The sequence below is a fragment of the Arachis ipaensis genome, chromosome B6, assembly GCF_059453495.1.
Source record: "Arachis ipaensis isolate K30076 ecotype BB chromosome B6, ASM5945349v1, whole genome shotgun sequence".
Classification (NCBI taxonomy): domain Eukaryota; kingdom Viridiplantae; phylum Streptophyta; class Magnoliopsida; order Fabales; family Fabaceae; genus Arachis; species Arachis ipaensis.
This window is the reverse complement of record NC_142441.1, coordinates 146,149,711-146,169,709: the sequence shown is the minus strand read 5'-3', so window position 1 is coordinate 146,169,709 and position 19,999 is coordinate 146,149,711. Positions and strand designations below refer to the sequence as shown.

The 19,999-nt window shown below is 32.9% G+C and overlaps 1 pseudogene across 1 annotated transcript; it reads right to left on the bottom strand.

Moving 5' to 3' along the window:
• Positions 1 to 7,346: 7,346 nt before the first annotated feature.
• LOC110263600 (GDP-fucose transporter 1-like) lies at positions 7,347 to 15,263 on the bottom strand (annotated as a pseudogene). Its single transcript, XR_015886143.1, has 3 exons — positions 14,393 to 15,263; positions 14,055 to 14,195; positions 7,347 to 13,633 (listed from the first exon to the last, which is right to left on the bottom strand). The product of XR_015886143.1 is annotated as a GDP-fucose transporter 1-like (transcript).
• Positions 15,264 to 19,999: the final 4,736 nt, after the last annotated feature.

The following is a 19,999-nucleotide window of genomic DNA, read 5'->3' as shown; positions in this document are numbered from 1 at the left end:
CATTCAGAGCACCTTCTCTAACATAGAGCTGAAATCTCTTTCTTCTACTCAAGCTTAATTCTGATTTATTGTTATGGCTGTCTTGCGTTATTCTTTGTTTTGAAAAAGGCAATCATGTGAGGATCAAAAGCCAAGAGAGAAAAGGCAAGAGTGATGCAGAAATAGCCACTATTTGTTTTTCTGATGTAATTTGGGTTTATGAACTAGGATTAGTTCCCCTTGCCAAGTTGGGTTAGCACTTGGTGAGAATTGAATCTGTGTAGATTCCCCTTCCAAGTTGGGATAGCACTTTGGGGTTGCTAAGCTTTGGTGAAGAAAGCTTAGGGGTAGATACTAGTTGAATTAGGGAGTAATTCAATAGTATTGGTGTATGTAACCTGAGAATTATAGTGAAAATTCCACCATGGTTTGTGGTGGAGACTGGATGTAGGATTCATGGCACAAAGAATCCGAACCAGGATACATACTGGCCTCTTTCTCCTCTTCTCTGCACTTTTAACTTTCTGCGTATGAGACTATTTCAAATAATCTCCTGCAACTCGAGCAACAGCAAAAACAGAGTTTGAAACTTAAAGTTTTAAGCTAACTTGATTCAACCCCCCATTCTCAAGTTCAACTAGAACCATCATATTTCAACTTTAAACTATAGTAATTAGATAAGTTTTATTGTTGCATTAGTTTTAGTGATTAAAAATGATTAAAATTTGACTTATAAATAAAATATTAACATATAATAAAAAATTAAATTTAAAATAAAAATAATTTTTTCTCTTATAATTTTTTATATATGATTATTTTTATCAAAATAACTTTTTAATTGTATTTATAATTATTATTTTATTATTATTTTTATTTATAAAAAATAATTTTTTATAATTATTTTACTAAAATGATTTTTTATAATTATTTTATTATTATTATTTTTAATAATTTTTAAAAACAACACCAAAATTATTTTTTCAATTATTTTTATTTTAAAAAATAATTTTTTATAATAATAATAATAATAATAATTATTATTATTATTATTATTATTACCAAAATAATTTTTTTATAATTTATTTTTGTAATTTTGAAAAACTAACACTAAAATGATATTCTCTCTCATAATTTTTTATGATTATTTTTAAATTAACACCAAAAGAGAGAATATCATTTTGGTGTTAGTTTTTCAAAATTACAAAAAAAAATAATTATAAAAAACTTATTTTAGTAAAAATAATAATAAAAATTATTATAAAAATTATTTTTTAAAGTTAAAAATAATTAAAAAATATATTTGGTATTATTTTTAGAAATTATTAAAAATAATAATAAAAAATAATTGAAAAATAAAATTAATTATAAAAAATTATTTTAGTAAAAATAATAATAAAATAATAATTATAAATATAATTAAAAAAATTATTTCGTTGTTATTTTTTATAATTATAAAAATAATTATAAAAATTATTTTGATAAAAATAATCATAAGAAATTATAAAAGAGAAAAGGAATCATTTTGGTTTTAGATTTAATTTTCTTGTCATACCATGTATTAGTATTTTATTTGTAAGTCAAATTTATGTCATCCTTAGCCACTAAAACTAATGCTACCATAGAACTTTCTATTTTATACACATGAGCACTACCAATGCACTTACTTCAGCTCTAACAAAATTTTCTCAACCGTAACTACCTGCATAATTATAGAGACTTATATAGAGAAAAAAAATTATAGTTAATAAATATTACAAATTACAATATTCATTGAATATTTGAATATATTTTTAGAGAAAATTCAATTAAAAAATAATAAAATATAAAATAATACTAAATTCAATAGATAAAAGGTTATCTAATTTATTAAAGACTTGCAAATTCTCTATTAGTTTATATGAATACAATTAAACTAATATTTATTCATTTATTTTTATATTTTGTCTAATGTAAAAAAAAATTAAAAAACCAATAATCTAAAATAGCACAAACTTACATTAAAAAAAACTTGTAGTTATATTCAATTAGTTTTTCTTTTCATCAAAATAGCGGGTAATAATGAGATTGTGTTAATATTAAATATGGGTTTATTAAGTTGTTAGATAATTGTGGCTGGAAGAACATGATACTAACTAATTGAGCTAATTAGTCACAAAAAAAAAAATTAATTGAGCTAATTTTATTTTTTATCTACATGCTACTTGTTCATACTTGGCCCAACATCAAGCCCAAAGTCCAAATAGAATAAAAAGGCACAATTCATAGATTGGTCTCTCCACGCAACCGACCTCCTCTAAAGAAGTCGGATTCGGCACAAGCTCCACTCTAAGGAAGTTGGGATCAAAGATTAGATGGTAGATAACACTTATTCAATTAAGTAACTGTCCCTAAAATCTCTCAACCCACTTTCAGGAGCCATATCTCAACTTTTCTAAGATAAAGGGACAGTTATCCTCCTTAAAAGGTAGAACTACTCCGACGGTGGTTATTGGTTCACCACTATAAATACACTGACATCTCTCATGTATCTCTAAGTTCCAATATTCTCCAAACCTGCCTAGACTCTTGCTGACTTAGGCATCAGAGTGTCTTTGCAGGTACCACCCCATTCACTCGCGCGCACACAAGTTGGACGGAGGCTCCCAGACACAAACCTAGTCAGAGAGCTCCCTCCTTCAAGCGATTGGGTCAACCCAACGAGTCCAGTCCACTAATCTCCAGTTACCCATCGTAACACTACTAATGTTTTTATAAAATATTTGGGGCAATATAAAATAATACTAAATTTGATAGATAAAGGTTATCCAATTTATTAAAGACTTACGAGTTTCCTATTAGTTTATTCGAATACAATTAAACTAATATTTATTCATTTATTTTTATATTTTGTCTAATGTAAAAAAAAAAATTAAAAAACCAATAAAGTCTAAAATAGCACAAACATACATTAAAAAAAAACTTGTAGTTATATTGAATTAGTTTTTCTTTTCATCAAAATAGCGGATAATAATGAGATTGTGTTAATATTAAATATGGATTTATTAAGTTGTTAGATAATTGTGGCTCAAAGAACATGATACTAACAAATTGAGCTATTTTCATTTTTTATCTACATGCTACTAATGCTTTTATAAAATTTTTATAAACTATTTGGGACAAAAAGTTGAAAAAAGTGTAGCAATAGCTTTTCGCCCCGCTTTTGAACTAACAGACTTTTGAAAAGGTCACATTTGTAAGGATGCCTGTTATTCTATCGCCACCACGCTTTTTTTATCGCCACACTTTTATCTATTACCACACTTAAAAATATGACAGTATGTGAAATACAACTACACTTTTAAGGCGTGCCAATAGCGACAGATATAGCTACGCTTTATAGCCACTCTTTTAAAGAATGGCTATAAGTTTGTCCAGTAACCTATTGTTCTTTTTTAATCTCCATAATAAAACCTTACAAAATTCATTGATAATTTTAAAATTTCGATAATAATCAGTAATTTTAAATAAACTAATCCAACCTTCATAAAGTTATCACAAAAAAAAGTGTATTTAATCACATAATATGCTCTAACCAAATACTAAAAATCAAAGTCATAACAACTACCCATAAATTTCTAATACATGAATTACAATTCTAACAATTATTACATTATCTACTTCCATTACATATACTTCATTACAAATATGAAACTTCATGACTACTAATAATTCATTATGAGCAAAATTATTTTCACCACTACCTGCATAATTTCAAATATTGTTGTGTTAGTGCATCTTACATTTTATCAAAAAATGAGAGGGCATATACTGAAAACCACGTATTCACGATATTTATCATTTTGCCATGAATCAACAGTACCCAATCAGAAAATTCAATAGGACACAACCAGGAAAAAAAAAAAAAAAAAAACATTATTAATCAGTCATAAGATAATAAAAAAAATTCTCATCATTGATTGGAATCTCAGTACCATGGGAACTTGTAAAAAGCATCAGACTACCAACAGAAGGAAAAAAATTAATAACGATAGTAAAAAAATGTTCACTCATTGATTGAAAGAGTTGACTTGTAGTTTGTAGGGATGGCCAAACCTTTCCTTGCTCCTTTTCTTCTACGTTACATATTTTTTTAGGTTCAGAATAATTGTTAAGATGAAGAAGCGACTGTTTCAGCCTTAGGAGGGTATATATCTTCAATGGGCAAACGCCTTGGACCATGCCTTTACTATACACGATATTCAATTGAATTGTGGGTCATAAAATTAGACCTTTTCTTTGTAAAATAAGCATATTTTTTGATACCTAAACAAATATCTTAAATAGTGTATGTAGATATTGAAAGAGTCAAGCTAAGGCTTCAAACATGTTTATATCAATGAAATCACTTAAACACACTAATGCAGGAACGCCAAAGATAGTCAAATGGAACCTCAAATAATACCCATAGTCACTTGATCAATAAGCTACCAGCAAGCAATACTTATTATTTGAGTAAGATATTTAACAAGCAAAAATAGAATAAAATAACAATTATTATATAAAGGTAGCGGTAGCAACTAGCAAGAGATACTAAACCCCAGAAAAGGTCCCCACAGAAAAGAGCTCAAAGAGCAAGTAATTTAATAAGGCAGTGGAATAACAAAGCAAAAAACAATGATGGGATAAAAAATAAAAAATAAAAATTGAAACTTTTATGAGTAAGAGACAGCAAGAGTAATAATAAGGTTATGGTTTAGTTGGTGAAAGAAGATTATTATGATATCAAAGTTTGAGACTTTGAGACAAAACAAAACGATGTACACAATGAATTGCAGCAGAACAAGGCCTGCAATGTTGGAATCTCCAAAAACAAACACACCCCAGAAAAATAGAACATTCTAGAAAGCACAGTAGAAGAACCAAAGAAGCTTCTTTTTACAACAATCAGATCTCCCACTTCAGTTTCTGGTTTCAAAGAGTGAAGATTCAGAAGATACAAAGTTCAATGGCAGGAAGAAAGAGAGTATGAAAATGGTGAGAGTATGGAAAATGAAAATGGAAGCATAGAAATTTTTTCCAGGAAGCTCAAAGAGTAAGAAATGGGGAAGGTTTAGTCAATGGTGATGACTCAAGTCTCTCTATTTTCTCATTATCCAATAAACACTAAACATTAACAACACTAATCAACAAAAGAAAAACATGAACAAATTTTCAAATAATAATAACGATAATAATAATAATGTGGTCTAATCAGGACTACTGTAAACCAAACAGTAAAAACAGGTCACAAAGTGAGAAAAATAAAATAGTTCTGTTTGATCTCGCACTACCTGAACCTATTGAGCTACATTCCATCTAAAAATATATAGCATAAATCTGAAAATTTGAGTAAGATAGCCTAAAATAATAGCCTATTGAGCTACATTCCATCTAAAAATATATAGCATAAATCCTTCTTAATGCTAACATGAAAATTACTTATACTAGTGGTAGAGCAGGCACAGAGCTTTAGCTTTTTGGAAATTACTTTTTGAAAGAAAAAACTGCATAATTACTTGGTATGGGACAAGAATCCAATTGGTATGGGACAACAATTGGTGCACTGATAAACTAAATTACTTCAAGGCATACGTCAATCTTCATCAATTGAAATATGTGTGAATCCAATACAACTACTATAAATGAAAAACCAGACTAGTCTCTACCATGAAATACCGAACTTTAAAATCTGAATTCCACAAGTTGCTGCATTTCAGGTATGAGGTTTATACAATGTATGCACAGAGAAAATGGGTAACATAAATGGCTAATATTAAATGGTGCCCCAAAAGGATACACTAATATCTAGCCAAAGAGGAAAGCTATACCTGAGATTGAATAAATTCAATCATCTCTAGCAGCCTTGCTGATTGCTGAGAGTTAATCCCACCAGAATTTCTTTCTATTGTTGGTAGTCTTTCTAAAACGATAATTCAATCATCTCTAGCAGCCTTGCTGATTGCTGAGAGTTAATCCCACCAGAATTTCTTTCTATTGTTGGTAGTCTTTCTAAAACGATTTCAAGATAACTCTACCAAAATAATGAACAAGAATAATAGTAAGTTGACCGCCATCCAGATATATTCAGCCCCAGCATTATGCACAAAAGGGGAAAAGGAACTAAAATAAAACAAGTTGAACCTTAGTTGTATATGAGCCATCCAATTCAAGCATTGAACCCGCTGCTGCCACTCCGTCTTTATTAACACCCTAGATCTGAATATATATGGGCCAGGGACATCTCGTAGATGATCAACCTCAATTAGAATCTATGGGACAAAATGAGACAAGAATTTTAACAGCAAGTTAAACTAATTAACAGATGTAAGCCAGGAGATGATCTTGACAAGTGAACATCCTTCTGTGCATTAATATAATGATATATCTTACTGCACAGAAGTACTCCAATCAGGAGAGTTTTACATTCATGGAAGAAGGAAGTCAAGAACAAACTCCTTTCAGCCTTGTAACTCATATAAACAAATTAGAAGTTATTATTTTGGGTCAAATTTAAACCCTAGAAAACCCTAAAAAATCCTAGAATATCCTAGAAAAACCTTAGAATATCCTGGAAAACCCTAGAAAACCCTAAAAATCCGTCCAAAACCCTAGAAAATTCTAAAAAACACTAGAAAACCCAAAGAAAACTCTAGAAAACCCTACAAAAACATAGAAAACCCAAGAAAACCCTAGAAAAAGGTGGATTTTGCGTACACGCGCACCATTCTGCACGAGAATTTGTACAAAATGCTAATTATTAGTTAGCACTACTCTGAGAAATTCAGAAGGAATTATCGGCATCTTCTTTTTCTTATCTTCAATTGGCTATCATAATCATAGTGTTTTATCATAAGGAAATCAAACTAGATATTTATGCTCTAGTTAAAGTCCAAAACCACTTATTTGACAAATATAAATTCAATCTTTAATCACTAAATTCCCTCCATACCTACCGATGGTTATCAGTGGCTAAGAGAATGGGGGTTGAATCTTAGCCCCCTTTTTGCTTGATAATATTTACTGACCTTTGAAACCAACTTTGAAAACTTTTTGCCTTTTTATCTCGTCACTAGCCACGAGACTTTTTCTTTTGTCTCATCCCTAACCATGAGACTTTTCTTTTTATCTCGTCACTTGGCACGAGATATTTTTGGTTTTTGCTCCTGTGCAGTAGAAACAGAAATGGAGTAGAGAAGAGAGAAAATTACACCCAGATATATCCTGGTTCGGCTGCTAAGCGCAGTGCAGCCTACATCCAGTCTCCATCACAAACATGATGGAATTTCACTATAATCTTCCTGATTACAATCTGTAAAGTGCTAACCCAACTTACAAGGGGATTCCCACAGAATCATGAAACACAACATAGATGAACAAAGGAACTCTAAGGACATCTATGGCTTTTTCTTTTAATTTTGCACTCTCTGCCTTTTTCCTCTCTATGGCTTTTTCATACAAACCTCATTGTTTGCCTTTTTTCATGAGACTCAAAACATGACAAAATTAAACAGAAAAATACAAAACAGAATACATTGAAGGAGAAGAAAATCTGTAAGCTTAGGTAGCTCTAAGAATCCTGTGCCTTGCACTCTCACTGCTTACTTCTAACTCCTTGCTCCAAACCATGGCTGTTCTCTCTTTTTTTAGAAGAGGGAAGCCTCCACCTTTGAAACCAAAAACCAAGCCAACTTCTTCTTCTCCAAGAACAAAACCGATTCGGCTAGAGAGAGAGAAGAGATAATCCATGCAATAACCAACATGCAATTACCTCTAATCCTTCCTTGGTCATCACTCTTCATCAATCCGAGCACTCCATCCTTGGCTTGCTCTCCAAGATGGATTTCTGGCCCTTGATGCTTCATGATGATGATGGCTTCTTCTGCTTCAATCTCTGCCTCCTCCATCACTTCGCCACTCTAACTACTTCCTGTGGTGGTTGAGCAGAATCAGAGACAAGCCATCCTCTCCAAGATCTTCTTTCCTGCTGGCCGAATCTCCTTCTCCATTTTTGGTATGGAGGAGCTAAGATCTCATCACAAAATCTTACTACAAGTGATAAAAATCTCAGCCACTACATTTTTTATGTTTTCTTGCCATTATTGAGATGGTCTTGTAACGTGCTCTTCCTTCAATTCGGTAGCTAAGTTTTGCTTCCATTGTTTCCTAGGTATTGCCGAAAAGAGGAGAGAGATGAGAGAATAAAAAATGTAGAAAGAGAAGCAATCAAGTGTTTTTGAACAAATAAATTAAAGTGAATTAATTTACTTCCCTTTCTTTGCTATTGGTAGCGTGCAGCACTATGACAATCAATCAACTCAGCTGCAAATTTCTCTCTCATATTTTCCATGCAATAAATGACAATTTAATGAAATTTGGAATCCATCACATGGTAAAATGCTTGGATCCGTTGGAAGCAATTTTTGCTTTCTTCTTCACTTGATTTCGGATCAAGCTTGAGAAACATTCATCAAAATTAAAATTGGACTTAGTAGCAACAACATTTAGTCTGGCCCAATAAAATTTTGATTCATCCAAACTGATTGGGCTTATGGCAATGTTTGACTTCTTGCCCAATTAATCACAAATTGCTTCAGCCACATATTATAGGAAACATACACCTAGGCTGAATGTTGGTTTTGATTTGGACTTGCAATATTTCTTTTATATTTTGGCTCAAATAAAACCTGCATTGCAAAAATTAATTTAATCAACATATTAATATTTTTGCAATTAATCAAATTAATAATATTAATAATGTTTGGTCATCACATTTTTAATTTAGAGTTTTTCAAACTCATCAATCTCCCCCTTGATGACAAACATTATTAAAATTGAAATGGAAAGAAATTAAAAAATTTGAGTATAGAATACTCCCTTTGAATATTTAAATCTCTCCCCCTTTTCAATTGTCACAAGGCTCCCCCTTAATATATGTCATTTTTACGAAGGGAAGCACTAATCTGTAACATTTTAATCAAGCTTCAAGTAACAATGTTATTTAGCATATTCATTACATGATGCTAAATGCTTGATTTATGAGCAGAATTTGATGATAATCAAAACTCTTTTGTTATCAATAAATTGATTTTCTGCTCAAACATTACACACATCAATTGAGTACAAAACAATATTGTTCAAAAATTTTCCAGTCAAGATATCAGAGCAATATTATTCAAGTAAAGAAAATATTTTTGAATCACACATGATCACATCAAAACATGGCAGCTGAGTTTAAAGAAACTGCCAAAAATAAATTATCAAGCCAGCGTGTTTACCAAGATGAATCAGAATATTTTTATTTTAATAAAGGCATGTTCATCAAGATAAATCAACAACCAGGCAATTTATAAAATCAAAACAAATGTATTGTCAAACATCATCATAAACCAAATGCCAAATGCATTTCCAGCAGCAGTAATCATAGTGAAACAAATGCAATAACAACATGCATCCTTTTAATAAGGGTGATCATGAATTTTCAAACGAAAATTTCATCCCCTGTTTTCCACCTCTGTTTTTCATATTTCAATTTTCAGCTTTTCTCCCCTTTTGTCATTAAAGGGGCACCTGCAAGAAATGTTTAACATAAAAAACAAAGTATGCAAAAGATAACTCAAAACATAATCAAAAAGTGTTAACAGAGTATCACATAGTTATACTACTATCAGTCTCCAACCTAACAAAATAAAGTAACAAATTGATCCAAAGTGTGCCAATATCAAACACTAAACAGAAATTTAATCATCAGAGAGATTAAAGTCCGAGTCCTCTGCCACTGCCTCACTACCCACTTCATCATCAAGGCTCTCCAGCATTAGGCTAACCCTCTCCTTGCATTTGCCGACTCATTTTCATATGACAGTTTGCGAGCAGATTTATGAAATTGAACCATGAGGTCGGACATGTTGGAGAATTCTGTGAGAATATCTCTGAGGAATTCGGCAGCCTTGGAGGATTCTGGCCTACTTTTGAAATCATCATCAGAAGCCATAGACTTCTTTCCCTTTTTAGTAGCGCCGCCTCCTTTAATCATAGAGACCTTGTTTTCTACATCCTCATTTGTTAAATCTACCTTAAAGTACTCAAAAATGCACGTGAGAAACATTCCATAAGGTAAATTAGCCTTTTTTGTATTTTTTACAGATTTTCACATATGTCTAATCATGAGGTAACTAAATGAAATAGACGATGAAGTAACGAGAGCAAAGATTATGAGACAATCAGATACTGTTACCCTGTTATGAGAGTCACTCTGTGGGGTGAGAATGTGAGTTGTAATGCGGTGCAGTAGTGAGTTGGTTGGTCCCAAAGCCTTGTGAGTAGGAACGGTTCCGTCCAGTCCAGACAGATTTTCACAAATTTGATGAAGAACTTGCTTGTATGCAATCCAACGTGTGAATCCCATTTATCACTCATGTAAACCTTCGGCCCTTCATCAGTGTAACCAAGGGCAGAAGCAATGGTCTCAGCATTCAGAGTGATATGCACACATTTCACGTAGGAGTGAAGACTGCCATCAATAAATCTCAGATTCGCATAAAACTCTCTCACCAACCCTGGGTAAACCATTTTGTGAATAAGGAGCAATGGTGACCATTTGAGACTATCAAACAGGGGTTGTAGATTGATTCCTTTGGAGGCTAGAAACTCGAGATTCACAAGTAGGAGGGACACAGATGCTGCTTTTCCAAAACCTCTTTGTGGAATTCATAGAAAGCACATGTAGAAAACCTTGAAGGATCAAAATGGGAGTGTGGTTTGTGAAATTTATTCTTGAACTCCATTTACCTAAGTTCGTGGGTTCTCTGGTCTCATGAAGCACAAAATCCTTGGTCTCTTGAGAGCTTTTTCCAGATGCATGGGAGTGGATTTCTTCGGTGGTGAAGCAGGAGGTGATGTATGAGATTCCTCTTCCTCTTCTTCCCTGCTTCACCACCGAAGAAATCCACACCCCATGCATCCGGAAAAAGCTCTCAAAAGACCAAGAATTTCGTGCTTCATGAGACCAGAGAACCCACGAACCTTGGTTCAATGGAGTTCAAGAATAAATTTCAGAAACCACACTCCCATTTTGATCCTTCAAGGTTTTCTACATGTGCTTTCTATGAATTCCACAAAGAGGTTTTGGAAAAGCGACATCTGTGCCCCCTCCTACTTGGTGAATCTCAAGTCTCTGACCTCCAAAGGAATCAATCTACAACCCCTGTTTAATAGTCTCAAATGGTCATCATTGCTCCTTATTCACAAAATGGTTTACCCAGGGGTTGGTGAGACAGTTTTATGCGAATCTAAGATTTATTGATGGCAGTCTTCACTCCCTACGTGAAACGTGTGCATATCACTCTGAATGCTGAGACCATTGCTTCTGCCCTTGGTTACACTGAAGGGCCGAAGGTTTACATGAGTGATAAATGGGATTCACACGTTGGGATTGCATACAAGCAAGTTCTTCATCAAATTTGTGAAAATCTGTCTGGACTGGACGTAACCGTTCCTACTCACAAAGCTTTGGGACCAACCAACTCACTACTGCACGGCATTACAACTCACATTCTCACCCCACAGAGTGGCTCTCATAACAGGATAACAGTATCTGATTGTCTCATAATCTTTGCTCTCGTTACTTCATCGTCTATTTCATTTAGTTACCTCATGATTAGACATATATGGAAATCTGTAAAAAGTACAAAAAAAAAAAAAAAAGGCTAATTTACCTTATGGAATGTTTCTCACGTGCATTTTTGAGTACTTTAAGGTAGATTTAACAAATGAGGATGTAGAAAACAAGGTCTCTATGATTAAAGGAGGCGGCGCTACTAAAAAGGGAAAGAAGTCTATAGCTTCTGATGATGATTTTGAAAGTAGGCCAGAATCCTCCAAGGCTGCCGAATCACTCAGAGATATTCTCACAGAATTCTCCAACATGTCCGACCTCATGGTTCAATTTCATAAATCTGTTCGCAAACTATCATATGAAAATGAGTCGGCCTGGAAGAAATGCAAGGATAAGGTTAGCCTAATGCTGGAGAGCCTTGATGATGAAGTGGGTAGTGAGACAGAGGACTCGGACTTTAATCTCTCTGATGATTAAATTTTTGTTTACTGTTTGATATTGGCACACTTTGGCTCAATTTGTTACTTTATTTTGTTAAGTTGGAGACTGATAGTAGTATAACCATGTGATACTCTGTTAACACTTTTGGATTATGTTTTGAGTTATCTTTTGCATACTCTGTTTTCTATGTTAAACATTTCTTGCAGGTGCCCCTTTGATAGACAAAAAGGGGAGAAAAGCTGAAAATTGAAATATGAAAAACAGAGGTGGAAAAGAAAACTGGGGATGAAATTTTCGTTTGAGAATTCATGATTACCCTTGTTAAAAGGATGCATGTTATTGCATTTGTTTCACTATGATTACTGCGGCTGGAAATGCATTTGGCATTTGGTTTATGATGATGTTTGACAATACATTTGTTTTGATTTTATGAATGCCTGATTGTTGATTTATCTTGATGAACATGCCTTTATTAAAATAAGAATATTCTGATTCATCTTGGTAAACATGCTGGCTTGATAATTCTGCCATGTTTTGATGTGATCATGTGTGATTCAAAAATATTTTCCTTACTTGAATAATATTGCTCTGATATCTTCACTGGGAAATATTTGAAAATTTTTGAACAACATTGTTTTGTACTCAATTGATGTGTGTAATGTTTGAGCAGAAAATCAATTTATTGATAACAAAAGATTTTTGATTATCATCCAATTCTACTCATAAATCAAGCATTTAGCATCATGTAATGAATATGCTAAATAACATTGTTACTTGAAGCTTGATTAAAATGTTACAGGTTAGTGCTTCCCTTGGTAAAAATGACATATATTAAGGGGAGCCTTGTGACAATTGGAAAGGGAGAGAAATTCAAATATTCAAAGGGAGTATTCTATACTCAAATTTTTTAATTTTTTTCCATTTCAATTTTAATAATGTTTGTCATCAAGGGGGAGATTGATGAGTTTGGAAAACTCTAAATTAAAAATGTGATGACCAAACATTATTAATATTATTAATTTGATTAATTGCAAAAATATTAATATGTTGATTAAATTAATTTTTGCAATGCAGGTTTTATTTGGGCCGAAACATAAAAGAAATATTGTAAGCCCAAATCAAAACCAACATTCTGTATGTTTCCTATAATATGTGGCTGAAGCAATTTGTGATTAGTTGGGCCAGAACTCAAACATTGCCATTATTGGGCCAGACTAAATGTTGTTGCTACTAAGCCCAATTTTAATTTTGATGAATGTTCCTCATGCTTGATCCGAAATCAAGTGAAGAAGAAAGCAAAAATTGCTTCCAACGGATCCAAGCATTTTACCATGTGATGGATCCCAAATTTCATTAAATTATCATTTATTGCATGGGAAATATGAGAGAAAAATTTGCAGCTAAGTTGATTGATTGTCATAGTGCTGCACGCTACCAATAGCCACTTTAGTTTATTTGTTCAAAAACACTTGATTGCTTCTCTTTCTACATTTTTAATTTAGAGTTTTCCAAACTCATCACCTACTGTGGAGTAAAAACCACTCCTTTCTCATAGAATAAATCATAATTTCCAATCTCGACCTGTCCATGCCATTAATCATGTTCAGTAAAAAAAAAAATCTCAGAAGGCCTATTTTATTATAGTTAATGGCTAGGATAACTTTCAAGAAGTATTCGACAACCAAAGGATCAAGTTAGAACTAAAATTGAAGATAAAACTTAGGCAAGTAAGTCGAACCATTAGTGCTCCTGCTTCAACTGCAGCAAATGTCCATATTCACATATTCACACCCTATTAATATAATTAGATCTAAAGTATGGCCTATATCCATGTAATATAATTAGATCTAACACAGAAAATGTCCATATTCACACCCTATTAAGGATAAGTAGCAAGAACACATCAATGAATTAGATAATAATATACCACTACTTTTAACCAAAGAACTTGCAGCAACCATAATCCCAATGAAAATTGTCAATTGAATGCATAATGACTAACCATGATCAGTACAATATGTTTTGCAGTGAACTCGAACATGTTGCTGCGCAGCAGCGGAAGGCGCCACTTAGAAACATCGATTCGACTAGCCTTGGCCAACTTGCTCTTCTTACCCTGGCATATCACTCTTCTGCATGATCTCTATAAAGCTCAGTAGAATTGATATAGATATAGATAGAGTTACAAAATAATGTCTTGCAGAAGAAGTTGAAGGTTGAACTGTTAGGCTCTTACTATCTTAAGTTCTTAATTAATGTTTTCAATTGTTTGCAGTTATATATATTCATGTAAACAAGAAGATGGAACAATTATTCGGAAGAAAGGATCAGAGGAAGAACCTTTTGCTTCCTTGCCGCAAAGCCAAAGAAACTAATCGCCAATCCAAAAACACAGGATAGCCCAACAGCAGCAAGAGCACTGGGATCAAACAAGCTCCCGGAACCGGATTTCAGAGCATCGAAAACCTCAAGATTCTCACCGGTAAGAAACCAGAACAAGGGCGCAATCATGAGAGACAACAAATTGTTGTACAAAACAAAACCCCAAGTGTTCAACCCTAGATTCATGACCATGTGCTTGATGTAAACCATCTCAGTGGTGATTGTGACAAGATAAGCAAAAGCCCAAGAATAAGCAGTGAGGGTAAAAGCGGAATCAGTGGAGACATACCCGACGGCGCCGGCAAGGATAACGACCAGGGAGAAAAATGTGAGCTTGGAGGGGCAAGGCTGGTGGCGGAAGACGGTGTCGGCAAGGGCGACGAGGAGAGGGGTGAGAGATCGGAAGACGATGAAGGTGTCGACATTGGCGTGGCGGAGGAGGTTGGTGTTGGTGAAGATGGCGAGGAAGAAGACTAGTGCGGCGGGGAAGAAGCGCTTGGCGGTGTCAAGAGTAAAGGGGTCGTGGTGGAGGAACCCTAATTTGCCGAGAAGATAGACGCCAAGGGCAGAAGTGAGGTACTGGAGTGCGGTTAAGAGGCCGGGATAGTTGAATTGAGTGATGGCCTATTTGTTGATGATGGCGAGGAGACTGGAGCAGAACGCGTAACCGACTACGAGGAAGGTGGTGGTGTAGTGCTGCTTTGATGCGTCGATTCGAATAGAAGACATTGGCGGTGGAGTGAGAAAGAGGGCTGGGATTGGGAGATCACCGACACATTGAGGAGCGGAGGGGTATCTTGAAGACCAACAAAGAAATCGAGGGTTATCATAATTCTTAATATGGGCCTTATAGTGTACAGATGTGGGTGTAAAGATTTTTGTCTTTTTGTGGCTGAAAAGCGTGTTACTAAAAACGTTGCTTAAAAAAAAAGTGTTACCCTTAATCGTTAACTTGGTTCTGATACCAATTTTTACTCTTCATATTTTACTTCGAATAAGTTTATAATTTGTATAGAATTGAAAATGTTACTTTTATAATTCTAATTTTTATAGTTTTTCAATCTTGTTTTAGTTTATAATAGTCTTTTTTGCATGGATTATTGTTTATAAAATTTTTTATCTGTTTGTCTTTTTCTTGAATATATTTTCTCAAATCTTCAACAACTTCTTTTATTTCTACACTTTCTGTTGTTTCTAAATATCTTTTTAATTTTTCAACCTCATTCTCCATTTTTTCTTTCAACAGCTTTAATTCTTTTAAGTCATAATATGGTTTTCCAGGCATTTAATTTTTTAAGTTTAACTCCGACTTGTTTATATTTATTCTTATTTCTATCCTTTTTATTATGAGGTCATCAATTTCGATCTGAAGATTATTTAATTCCCTTTTATACTCCTTTATTTTACTTTTTAAATTTTTCGCTCTTTTTCTTTTTATTTTATTTTCTGGTCTTTCAATCTTTGCATGCTTCATTATTTATTTTAGAATTTTTGCAAATTCTATCATCGCTTCATCACTATTTTCTAGAGATTCTATTAATTTTTCTAACTCTTCAACTTCTCTTTTTAACTTCTCATAGATGGTTTTTAGAGCTTCAAATGCTCTTTGATTTATTTCAGAAAATTGCAAATAATTCAAACGATTTTCTCTTTCAAAGAGCTCTTGTTTCTTATCTTGATAAGTTACATATATTTCTTCTTTATTTATTGTCATAATTTAGTATTTAGGGTTTCATTTAATTTTTCGACCTTTTTTGTTAGTTCTTTTATTTCAGAATTTTCTTCTTTAATCTTTAACTTAGATAAACTTAAAGGGCTATTAATTTTAGATTCTCTTATTTGAAAATTTGATGAAACCAATTTTTCTGATGGTTCTTTTAATAAAAGAACTGAGTTTTCAGTAGCTTTATATTTTGGTATTTCTGTTTTTACAATTTTCTGAAATAATTCATCGACATAAATTCTTTCTCTGTTTTTAAATATTATATTATGATGGCTATTTGTTAAAGCATAATTTATTGCATATGTAATTGAAAATGGTTCATCATCTTGTTCCATTAGATTCTTTCTATGAAATTTATAAGCCAAACTTATAGATCTCCCAAGATTTTCAGTTGATAAAGGTATAGCATATCCAAGATGGGCATTAAATTTAACATTTACGTTTGCCAAATTTTCGTGAACAATTCTGATTATTTGATCTATTGGGTCATCAGTAATTCTTTTGTCACAGATTGCTAAACTTATTGGTGAATTAATTCCTTTCATATATGTAGATTTGATTAAGACTTGTATAGTACTAATATGAATCCATCCAATTTTAGATCTTTTTTGTTGATCCTTAATTTTCTTAATCTGTTTACTCAATTTTTCATTATTTATCAAAGTTATTTCAAGTTCTCCATTGGCAGATTTTATTTTTATAGGAGCTTCAAGTTGAATTTTTCCATAGTATATTATATTTTTTCTATTAAAAACTTCTTTTAAAAGATTTTGTTTATTGAAATTTTCATTTGATTTGAGGTTTAATTCTGTTTTTAGAACAGCCTGCTTTTCATTATCTAATAAAGCAGTTAATCTATAATAATTAGATTCTTCTGTTAATTCTAAACTTTCTAAATAATTCATAATTGAAAGACTAGAATGAAGATGTACCTTTCTGGAGAAAAACTTCCTTTATTTAGTATATTTTACATAAGGGGTTTTTATCTCCAGAGGGGAGATTGTAGATACTAACTCCAGAGGGGAGTTTAGAACTATTTTTCCCTTAAGGGAATTCTTCTTCAGACTATAGAATCGCCTCGGCTGCTTCCTCCTTGCTCTCCTAGCATATGAGTACTCTTAGCCTCCTGCTTTCTATTTTCTGATGCCTTCTACAATTGCCTAAGCAACCTATTTATAATGGTTGGGTCTGATGGACAATTCCCATCCTTACCCTTCTTATGACGTCATTGCTTACGTCATTGTTTATTATCTTGCACCAGCTACATTGTTGGTGCTCTATGATCTAAGCGCTTACGTCACTATGCAATAATGTTGAGAGATGCTTCAGATGTGCTGTCTTCCTCTTTCATTATGTGACCTTCAGATGCGTTGTCTTCTTCCTTTATCATGCGGGTTGATTCCGTTTTATTATTGCTTTCTTCAGATAACTCTGAGACGCATAGCTGGCACTTGTGGTCTTCTCTGTCTTTTATCAAATAGCAGAGATTCCTCTTTATCCCTTCAGGGAGCTTTTCTAAGAGTCCAGATAAGTTGTAGAATGTTGATTCAAATTCCACTAAGAGTCTCATCTCTCTTTCTTCAATTTCATTCCTTTTACTAGACACAAGCAAAGTATTTCTGCTTTTATAATTAATTCTTGTGTGAGATTCCCTTGTTATCTTTTGAGTTCTTTCGAAGACCCTTGCTAGTGTGCTGGCTAGCCTTCCTTCATGACTGTAGATTGTTAAATCTTGAACTTGATCAATTGGTTGAAAATTTCCTGGAAAGACGGACATGAATATTACTTGGTGTGCTGGAACCAAGCATTCTTCTTCTTCATTAAAAATAGGTTGACTGTTCATAAATTTTAGGAATATATCCCTCGGATTTACGTTGTCAATCATATTTTAAATCTCTTCACTGCATCAACGAATCCTGCAGGAAACTCACTAATAATTTTTAGATCATTAAAAATTAAAATTGTATCAATTAATCCATACTGAAAAAACTGATAGGTGTCCGATGGGGATGCATCTGGAAATATAACCAGCTTTGTTAGCTGTTCTTTGGCAATTGGATAATATCCCAAAATTGCTCTTTTTTCTTCAGTCCAGTTCAGGACTATATTAAGGGTTTCTCTGAGATTTGATCTACAGACCCTTTTCTTTTCTTTGATTTCAACCCTTGTAGGAATGTTTCTTATTATCCCTGTTCTCTAGGTTTGAATTGGAGCTTTATCTGCTCTTTTTAGGGTTTGCTCTGGATGAAGAGCTTCATATTCCCTGAAAGATTCCTTTGCTTCTTTCAGTGTTAAAAACCCTCATTTATGAATTATCCTTGATTGATGTGTAAATGGTGCTGCTTTTTCCCAGGCATCATATACTCCTTTCATGGGGTCATTATAAATTACATAATATTTTTTATCTTGGGTGGATTTTTTGATAATTTCAGCAATTGTTTTATTTTCTGGAATTTTTTCTTCACCTGATTTGTCCACCACGCTTAGCTGGCTGAGCTCTAATGGTTTTGGTTGTTGTGTTGATTTCATTGCTTCGATGGCCTTCTTGAGGGATTGGATCTGTGTCCTTATTTGCTGACAATGCTTGCATTTTTCGAGTTCTTGTTCGTATTTCCGAATTTCTTGATCTAATGCGTTGTAGACGAACTCCATTCTCTTGTTAATGTATCTGCAATAACATTTTTGTCACCCTTAATATATTCAATTTTTATTGGATATTGTAATAAAAATAATTGCCATCTTACCAATCGTCCATGATTATAATCAACTTTTATCGTATAAAACCTGTTAGGTAGCTTGAATCTGTCCTTAATGTAAATTCTCTGGGTAGTAAATCAATTTTTCATTTCTTAAGAGATTTAATTGCTGCTAGAGTTTCCTTTTCATGAGTGGTATATCTCTGTTCTGTTGGAGTAAAAGTCCCTGAAATATACCTGCAAAGTAATTCCTTTGGGAAATTTTTAGAATCTAGTGATTCTTTTCCTTGCTCCAAACTTTTTATAGCTTTCTTAGCTTTTAGACATCCTGACCAGGTTATGTCTGAAGCATCTGTTTCTACTATTAAGTAGTCATTTTCTTCTGGAATATAAAGTTCTGGAAGTTTTTCACATAATTCTTTAATCTTTTGAATTTGCATACTATCTTTTTCATCCCATTTCCATTCTTTTTTAGTACTTATTTTTGGAAATAAGCTTTTAGTGTATTCTGTTATATTCTTTAAGAATCCTTGATCAGAAATATAATTTATACACCCTAAAAATCTTTGTAATTGTTTTCTATCTTCTATTTTATTAGGAAATAAATTTACCTTTTCTAGGACATTTGGCTGAAGTTTTAGCTTTCCTTGAGTGGATAGAATTAATCCAAGAAACTCTATTTCTTGTTTTGCTATTCTTGCTTTCTTTTTGCTAAGAACTAATCCTTTTTCTTTACATCTTTCTAAAACTATTAATAATTTTTGAAGATGATCTTCTCTATCCTGTTTTGTAAAAATTAGTATATCATCAATGTACACTAAAACAAATTCATTTAACTCTTTTAGATTTTCTTCCATAAATTTTTGATAAATACCTGGAGCTTGTTTTAATCCGAATGGCAATACATTCCATTCATAGAGCAACACACTTGTTGATTCTTTTGTTGGACAAGTAAAAGCAGTTAATTTCTTTGTTTCTTCGTCTAAACGAAGTTGCCAATATCCTGATTTTGCATCAAGAGATGAAAACCAAGTTGCTCCTTTGATTTTTTCTAAAATAGAATCTTTTCTTGGAAGTTTATGAGTATCACCAATAGTTGCTTCATTCATCTTCTTATAGTTAATAACCATTCTTCGTTTTCCCCTT